We start from the raw sequence: 7,535 nt of genomic DNA, 5'->3' as shown, positions 1-7,535 counted from the left end.
ATAAAGAAATAATGGCTTAGGTTTGAAGAAGAGCCATTGTACACAGAACTGGTATTGACACTGGAGAGCAAGAAGCAGGTGGGTGGTCCCAGTGGTGCTGTGGGTGCAAAAATGAATATACACTACCTGCCAGATGCCTACTAGAGTAAAGGACCAATCTATGCAATTCTCTCAGGAACATCTGGATTGTGATAATGTAACATTGTAGCTTTTTGAGAGACAATTTTTAATTAGTACACACTACAGCTAAAGATTCAGCATAGAATTAACAGTTTTATTAGAGCCTGTCTATAGCTACCTACAAAACAGAACTTAAAAAGATACCAAACAACTCTTTTGCAAACTTGAGATTTCAAAACTTTATTTCTAAGTCAATTATCTTGAAAAATCCAGACATAAACCCATGGCACAGAAAACTTGGATCAGCTGTTACTGAGCTCTTCCCCACATTTTAAGTGGTACACACATTGCTTAGAAGCTGTTCTTGAAATAACTACATACAATCTTGTATATGCATGAACAGACCTATTTAATATGGCAGAAAAATTAACCTAATAGTTGTTTTTCTGAATGCAGTGATGCTCAAAGTTTCAAAAATTCTCTATGTTCCAAGTTGGTTCATAGTTGGTAGAACTTAAAGAGACACTACAGAGTGGTGCAGTAATAGCAGGTATTACCAGAGAACCACACCAGAATTAAGTTAGGAAATGGCAATTAAAATAACTACAAGTTCAAGTTCCAACCCTGCCACAATGCATGTACATATTTTTAAGCTGACTGGACACTTAAGAGCCTAGACAAAAAAGAGATACCATGTGCCAGGGGTTTATGTTAACACTGATAATAAAGATTATATTTCTGTATTTCCCAGCATTCCTATTTGTAAATTTGACTTACACTGATGACTGCATAAATTTTCTGCAAGTTCTGAACTTATTTTTCAAGTCATACCCCCACTATAAATATGCTCAGCAGCAAATAAAAAAAACTGGTACAGCTTTCAGAAACACATCAATTCTTATCCAATCCATGGAGCAATAAATGGATGGTAGCAGCATGATGATGAGCTTGTTAAATCAAAAGGGAATTCATCAATGTTATATCTTCAGTATTTATCTTCCCCAAGAAAAATCAAGTCAGTCAGTTTTCTAGAAAATTATGACTAAGTAATAGATACCATAGTAAAAAAAAAAAGGGGAAAAAGTGATTGTGTGCTTCTTCTTGAATTAATTTTCAACCCTTTTTTTAATCTCAGGAAAGAAAAGTATCATTATTTGCTATTATAATTATTAGCATACAAACGAAGTAAGTGAAAACAAACATACCATATCTTTTCAGAGCTGCAGAATCTTGTTCTTTCAAATTCTATAATGGACTTCTACAGTTCTTGTACCTATAATGCAAAACATTACAATTCAGATCTTGCAGTATGCTTCATACCAATCTGAAGCTCAATACAACTTCAAGACAATACCTTCAAAAGTGCCTATTTGATAAGTCATGAGCCTGCAACTAAAGGAAACATAGAATCATAGAATATGTCAAGTCAGAAGGGACCTGCAAGGATCATCGTACCCAGCTACCCACTCCTCACAGGACTGCCTAAAACTAAGCCATATAAAAACTAAATCACACTTTTCATAAAAATGCACAACAGAAAATAATTATTGTTAGATAAACTACAAAAACAAAGTTCATGCACATAGTATTCCCTATTATTTCCCTTGCAGTGATGCAATAGTTTTACAATTCCATTCATCCAGTTCATTACAAATACCAATTTCCTTTCTCCTTCCCGGCCCATATTTAGTTCTGTTTTTTTTTCTTTTCTTTAAGAACTGGCATTTATAATAAGAAGAAAAATGAACTCTCAAAAGAAGTCACAGATAGAACCAAATCTTTGTTCTGGGTGCATAAAATCGCTGGAGTTCAGTAAGCTTTTCTATAAATTCTTCATTTTCAGAGAAGTCATAATTAACAAGGGACTAAAACATACTTGAAATATTTTCAACAAACACCTAAAAGCACAGCCAGCTTTGAGAGAAAAAGTGACACAAACAGACACATAGGCATATAACTGAAGAAAGACAGGGGCTGTGGATTCCCCATCAATGGGGGTGTTCAAAACCAAGGTGGATGGAGCTCTCAGTAACCTGGTCTACTGGAAGGCGTCCCTGCCCATGGACGGGGGGTGTAATTAGATTTTTCTTTAAGGTTCCCTACCAACTCAAACCATTCCCTGATACTATGAAATCTACTTACTACTTTTCAAAAAAGTTAGTAATTTGGCACAGAATACCACATTTTCAGTACTGTGAAGACTTAATACATAATTTCTTGGTTTAAAACTTTATTAAGAGCAAACAAATCCAACACAGCTGATTTAGGCTGATCTCCAACATGGATCAGAGGTCCCACAAAGGAAAACCTGATCTGGTTACCTGAACAGTACATTCAGTTTTATCTTAAAAGATGTCAAACCAGCAAGAACTCATTTAGTGTCAAGGGCCCAATTCTTTATCAGGGAACTGAAACCCTGGACCAGTTTTACCACTAAAACTCTAAGCACTAACAATGTGAACACACTTCCTTGTATTGAAAAAAAATTCGTTATATAGGGCACCCTACATGTTTCATGAAAAAAGACTGCTATTTCAACAAACAGTTCTACTAATTATGTAGCTTTCTGTACAGTTAGGATTACTGTGCTAATGATACGCAACTGCATCAATAAAACTTTACTACCATTCAGAAGAAAAATAAGAAAAATTTATCTGAATAGCATGAGACAATAACTGATGATTTTCTTGTTTGCAAGTAGCACTTCCACTCTGTATCAACAGCAGAAATCCAAAATACCTTATATTCTACTAAAGAATAATTATTCATTCACAGTGGTGCCATTAGACAAACTCAGTTAAAAGTATTCTGACAAATGCAACCAATATTTTCACACCTTATGTCATCGGACTTCCAGATTAAACTTCAATGTATGCATTTGTTCTGTACAGACATACAGCAGTGTTATCTGTATAAAATTCTCTCATTCTCCTCTAAGATACAGAAGCACAAATTTTCAGTGTTCACAGAGTAGGAGGAGAGCACCAAGTACAGCACGAAAAAGCAGTGCAAATACATCTACCAGAGATCTTATGATTATTGTCCAGCAATAGAGACAAGAAAACAATGGTTCCCAACAGAACTGAAGCTATGGAGTAGTCTAGGACAGTACAACTGACAGAAGAAACAAGACCACAATGGAGGAGATGCAGACAGCTTATTTGCATAATAACACACAACAACAGAAGAGCAAATCCAACAACACAAAACTGAAGTTCCTGGACTTCCAGTTCTTCTTCAATCTCTCCTCACCAGCTACCACTGAGGCAGAACAGAGTTCAGCAGTCTACTAAGTCTAAAGTCTACATTCGCTCAAAGGCTACATGACCAACACAAAAGGAAGTAAGGCTCTGTAATGCTTGTCTAAAAGGAATGAAAATGATTTCATGAAGTCAGATGTACTTCAACATTCACCTTTAGTATACTTAATTAGCACTAAGCCACATCTGCCTAAAAAAAAATGCAAATGGCAAATGTGACTAAAGGCTTGGTCAACATTATTGCTTCCATTCCACATTAAAAAATCTTCATCTATCATGTGACCAGAGCCAAAAAAGCTGCTTGTTTACAACTATGTCAGATATTTTCAATTAAAAAAAGGAGGCTTCAAGGCAAACCGAATTATATTAACACAGACAGTAAAGCACTGAACTAACCACACTATAGCATATGTAATTACAAAATATTAAGGAATTTATTATAAATTACAAAAAAAGCTTCACAACTCTTTTGTCTGGCTTGATAAAAGATATCATGAAATCATCTCTAACAGCTTAAATTATGTTTTCCACTTGGAGTTTGGGGTTGTTATGTTTATCTGGTTTTATCCAATAACTGTAACACAACAGGAATAGAAGAAAAAATTCTGAGAGCACTACCCTAAAGAAATAATACCTAGTATTATAAATTTTCTGACACAATTTCAAATATTTAAGTTCAATTAAGAATAATTTTCTTCCACAACTAACATTCTTAACAGTAAACAAAAATCACATTAGCCAAGTAAAAAACAAATATTCACAAACATCCTTCTTTCAGTCAGATATTCAGGTTATAGGAATTGTGCAAATGGAGTATTTTTCACAGCCTTACTATGTAAAGGGCTCCATCTTTGCAAGCAAGAAATACCAGTGTCTCACAGAAGTGATACACACTCTCGGGAGCTCCCTTGTCCTTGAAATCTGATGGGATTTGTAGGTTGTGCGGACTCTTAAGTATGTATTTCTCTTGGCTACAATAAGCAAGTTTTGCTACACCAGCTGAAACACAAGGTGTTGTTACTCAGACAGTGTACACTAGTATACCTTGGACTTTCTAAAAACAAACTTGGGTTGTTTATACACATAGTAGAACACAATATTCATCACCAAGACTTTGGACAAGATATTTCACTATGAAAAAACAAGCAATCGTTATCTGAATATAGCTATACAAATACGAAAACCGAAAAATTGTATTGGAAACAAATTCTGAGGTAGTGACAGACCTCTTCAGTATTATCTAGCTTTGCAGAAGTTTTTGATTCCTTTTAAGAAAATGGCAAATACCACATTGTAAAATAAAGACACTTAAAGCATTAGTCAGCTCAAACACACAACTAACCATAATGCAAAAGAAAAACTCATCTACAACTGTGATAGCCTTTCTTCAAGTATTTTGACCTACGTCCTATTTGAGAAGTTCAGCTCCTTTAAGAGCCACTCCACCACCTGCTAACAGCCCAAGCCTGCCAACCTGGGTCCCAGGGAGCATACCAGAGCACGAGCACACGAGTAATGCCAGACCCTGGCTGCCTGGACAAGCCTGGCATCTCTCAGTGCCTTGCAAGCTTGGCAACACAATATAGATCACTCTTGTGCCTCCCCTGCACACAGCTCCTAAAGGTAAGGGAGAAGGTGTTTGTCATCCTGACATCCTCATTTCATCAATTTCTTTGGTGTAATCATCATCAAGGAAATATTAAAAAGTCCTAAAAGCAGTCTGCCAAAGGAAGCAAAGAGCATGGTCTTCTCCATGAAGGAGATATGAACTAGCTTCACACCTAGAACTCTAGCTCGGTCAGAAGTCCTGTCAGTCCTCACACAACACCAGAATGAAAAGAAAACTATGTGGACTAATCATTGCCAGACCATTATGCAACAACCACCAAACCCAAAGAGGTTCTGTAATTTTCTGCTTGAGATCCTGTTGGATCCTATCGATACACAGGCCACCAAGATCAAATTTCCTTTGGGTTTCAAACCACTCTAAAGTTTTTGATACTTAAATTTTGTCTTTAGTTACTTAGGTCACAGCTTTGACATTTTGTCACGCAAGGAATGAACATGAAAGCACATGGAGGACGGGGAGATTTGAGATATGCCCTTTCACCAAGGGCAAGTCCTGCTGGACCAACCTGGTGACCTCCTATGATAGAGTGACTGCATCAGCGGACAAGGGAACAGCTACTGATGTCATCTATTTGGACTTCTGTAAGGCCTTTGACATGGTCCCCTACAACACCCTTCACCCTAAATCGGAGAGATAATGGATGGATTCTTTGGTGGATGAGGAATTGGTTGGATGGTTGCATACAGAAGGTAATGGTTGAATGTTCAGATGGGCATCAATGACAAGAGGTATCCCTGAGGGGCCATATTGAGACTGGTATTGTTTAGTATCTTCATCAATGATAGACAGTGGGACTAAATGCACCCTCAGGAAGCCGGCAAACAATACCAAGCTGTGTGGTGTGGCTGATATGCCTGAGGAATGGAATGCCATCCAGAAGGACCTGGACAAGATTGAGAAGTGGGCCCATGGGAGCCTCAGTCAATGAGGCTAACTGCAAGGTCCTGACCCTGGGAGGGGAAAACCCCTGGTATCAATACAGGCTAGACAACGAGGGAATTGGCAGCAGAAAGTAACTACAGAAGGACTTGCAGATCCTGGTTGTTGGAAGGCCAGCCTTGTCCCAGCAATGTGCGCTTGCAGACCAGAACATATCCTCGGCCGCATCAAGAGCAGCATGGCTAGCAGGTTGAGGGAGACCAGTCTGCCCTTCTACTCCTCTGAGACCCCACCTGGAGTGCTGCATCCAGCTCTGGAGTCCTCAGCACACAACAGGCACGGACCTGTTGGAGCAAGTCCAGAGGAGGGCCACAAAAATGATCAGAGGGCTGGAGCAGCTCTCCTATGAAGAAAGGCTGAGAGAGTTGGCATTGTTCAGCCTAGAGAAGAGAAGGATCTGGAGACACCTGTTTGCTGCTGTTTAATACTGAAGAGGAGCTTACGAGACAGACGAGGACAAACTTTTTACAAGGGCCTGCTATGACAGGACAAGAAGTAATGGCTTTTAACTAAAAGACAGTAGATTAAGACTTGATATAAGAATGTAATTTTTTACAATGAGGGTGGTAAAACACTGGAACAGATTGCCCAGGAGTAGGAGATGCCCCATCCCTGGAAACATGCACGGTCAAGCTGGACGGGGCTCTGAGCAATCTGATCTATTTGAAAATGTCCCTGCTTATTGCAGAAGAATTTGGACTGGATAACATTTAAAGGTCCCTTCCAATCCAAACTATTCCAAGTTTTTGGAAAAAAAAATAATGCACTCCATACCAAGCAGTCAAGTGGTACATCAGTTCAAATTGTCTTTTATCCACCACCACTGTAATCCACCTCTGGGTGACAGTCCCACTTCTGTCATACTACATAAGATGAGCACGATTCTCAAAAGTAAATTATGTTAGTACACAGAGCACGTTTTTAAAGTTATTTGAATGGATGCAAACAGCAATGTTTTTCGATGAAAAGTACTGGGAGAGCTACAAACTGTGAATGCACTTTTCAAGCCACCAGATTAAAAAAAAAAAAGGAATTCAAAGCTCTGCTTTGCTAACTAGAAATTTCTCTTAAAAACCCCATACATACTTCTGTTCTAAGGAAATTCAAGTAGCTTCAAAAGAAGCAGATCACCCCTCTTACCTAAGACAGTGAAGTGAGGGTCCAGAAGGAAGCCACCCATTTAGTTCCACTCAGCTGAATAACTGCAGCTTCTCCTAATTCTTCACCACTCTGTAAAACATGGGTAAAGAACCATGCAGGACGGTAACGGAAAGAGTATCGGTAAAGACTGACTTCCACCCCCTTCCTCCATTCAGCAGTTTGCATAATACAGGGAAGCAGGCTCAACCTATTAAAGTAAGTAAGAAGTAGTTAATGCTTCCTTTAAGAGATTCATTCATAAGAGTATTTGTTAGACATAACTACAATAATATTTAATTTATAATGTAATTTTGCACCCAGTAAGTTACTTTGTCAATAAGCTCTGTCCCTCCTAACCACAGGAAGGTGCAGCTATTCAAAAATAGCAATTTAAAGTGCTATTTAGTCAGATGTTACATTGCCAAACCTGAATCCTGGATCTCAAC

General features: G+C 38.3%; 1 protein-coding gene across 5 annotated transcripts in view; it reads right to left on the bottom strand.

Moving 5' to 3' along the window:
- UBE3A (ubiquitin protein ligase E3A) overlaps positions 1-7,296 on the bottom strand; it is a 57,612-nt gene extending 50,316 nt beyond the window's left edge. For all 5 annotated transcript variants that reach the window (XM_017737007.1, XM_017737003.1, XM_017737004.1 and 2 more), the window contains exons 1-2: positions 7,090-7,296; positions 1,326-1,393 (exon numbers count right to left, since the gene is read on the bottom strand). The gene's annotated coding sequence lies outside the window, so the exon portion shown is untranslated. The remainder of the gene's footprint in view (positions 1-1,325; positions 1,394-7,089) is intronic.
- Between the last annotated feature and the right edge of the window lie 239 nt (positions 7,297-7,535).

Source organism: Corvus brachyrhynchos, unplaced genomic scaffold, assembly GCF_000691975.1.
Source record: "Corvus brachyrhynchos isolate BGI_N302 unplaced genomic scaffold, ASM69197v1 scaffold83, whole genome shotgun sequence".
Taxonomy (NCBI): Eukaryota; Metazoa; Chordata; class Aves; order Passeriformes; family Corvidae; genus Corvus; species Corvus brachyrhynchos.
The sequence above is the reverse complement of the archived record's forward strand: the minus strand, read 5'-3'. Positions and strand labels throughout refer to the sequence as shown.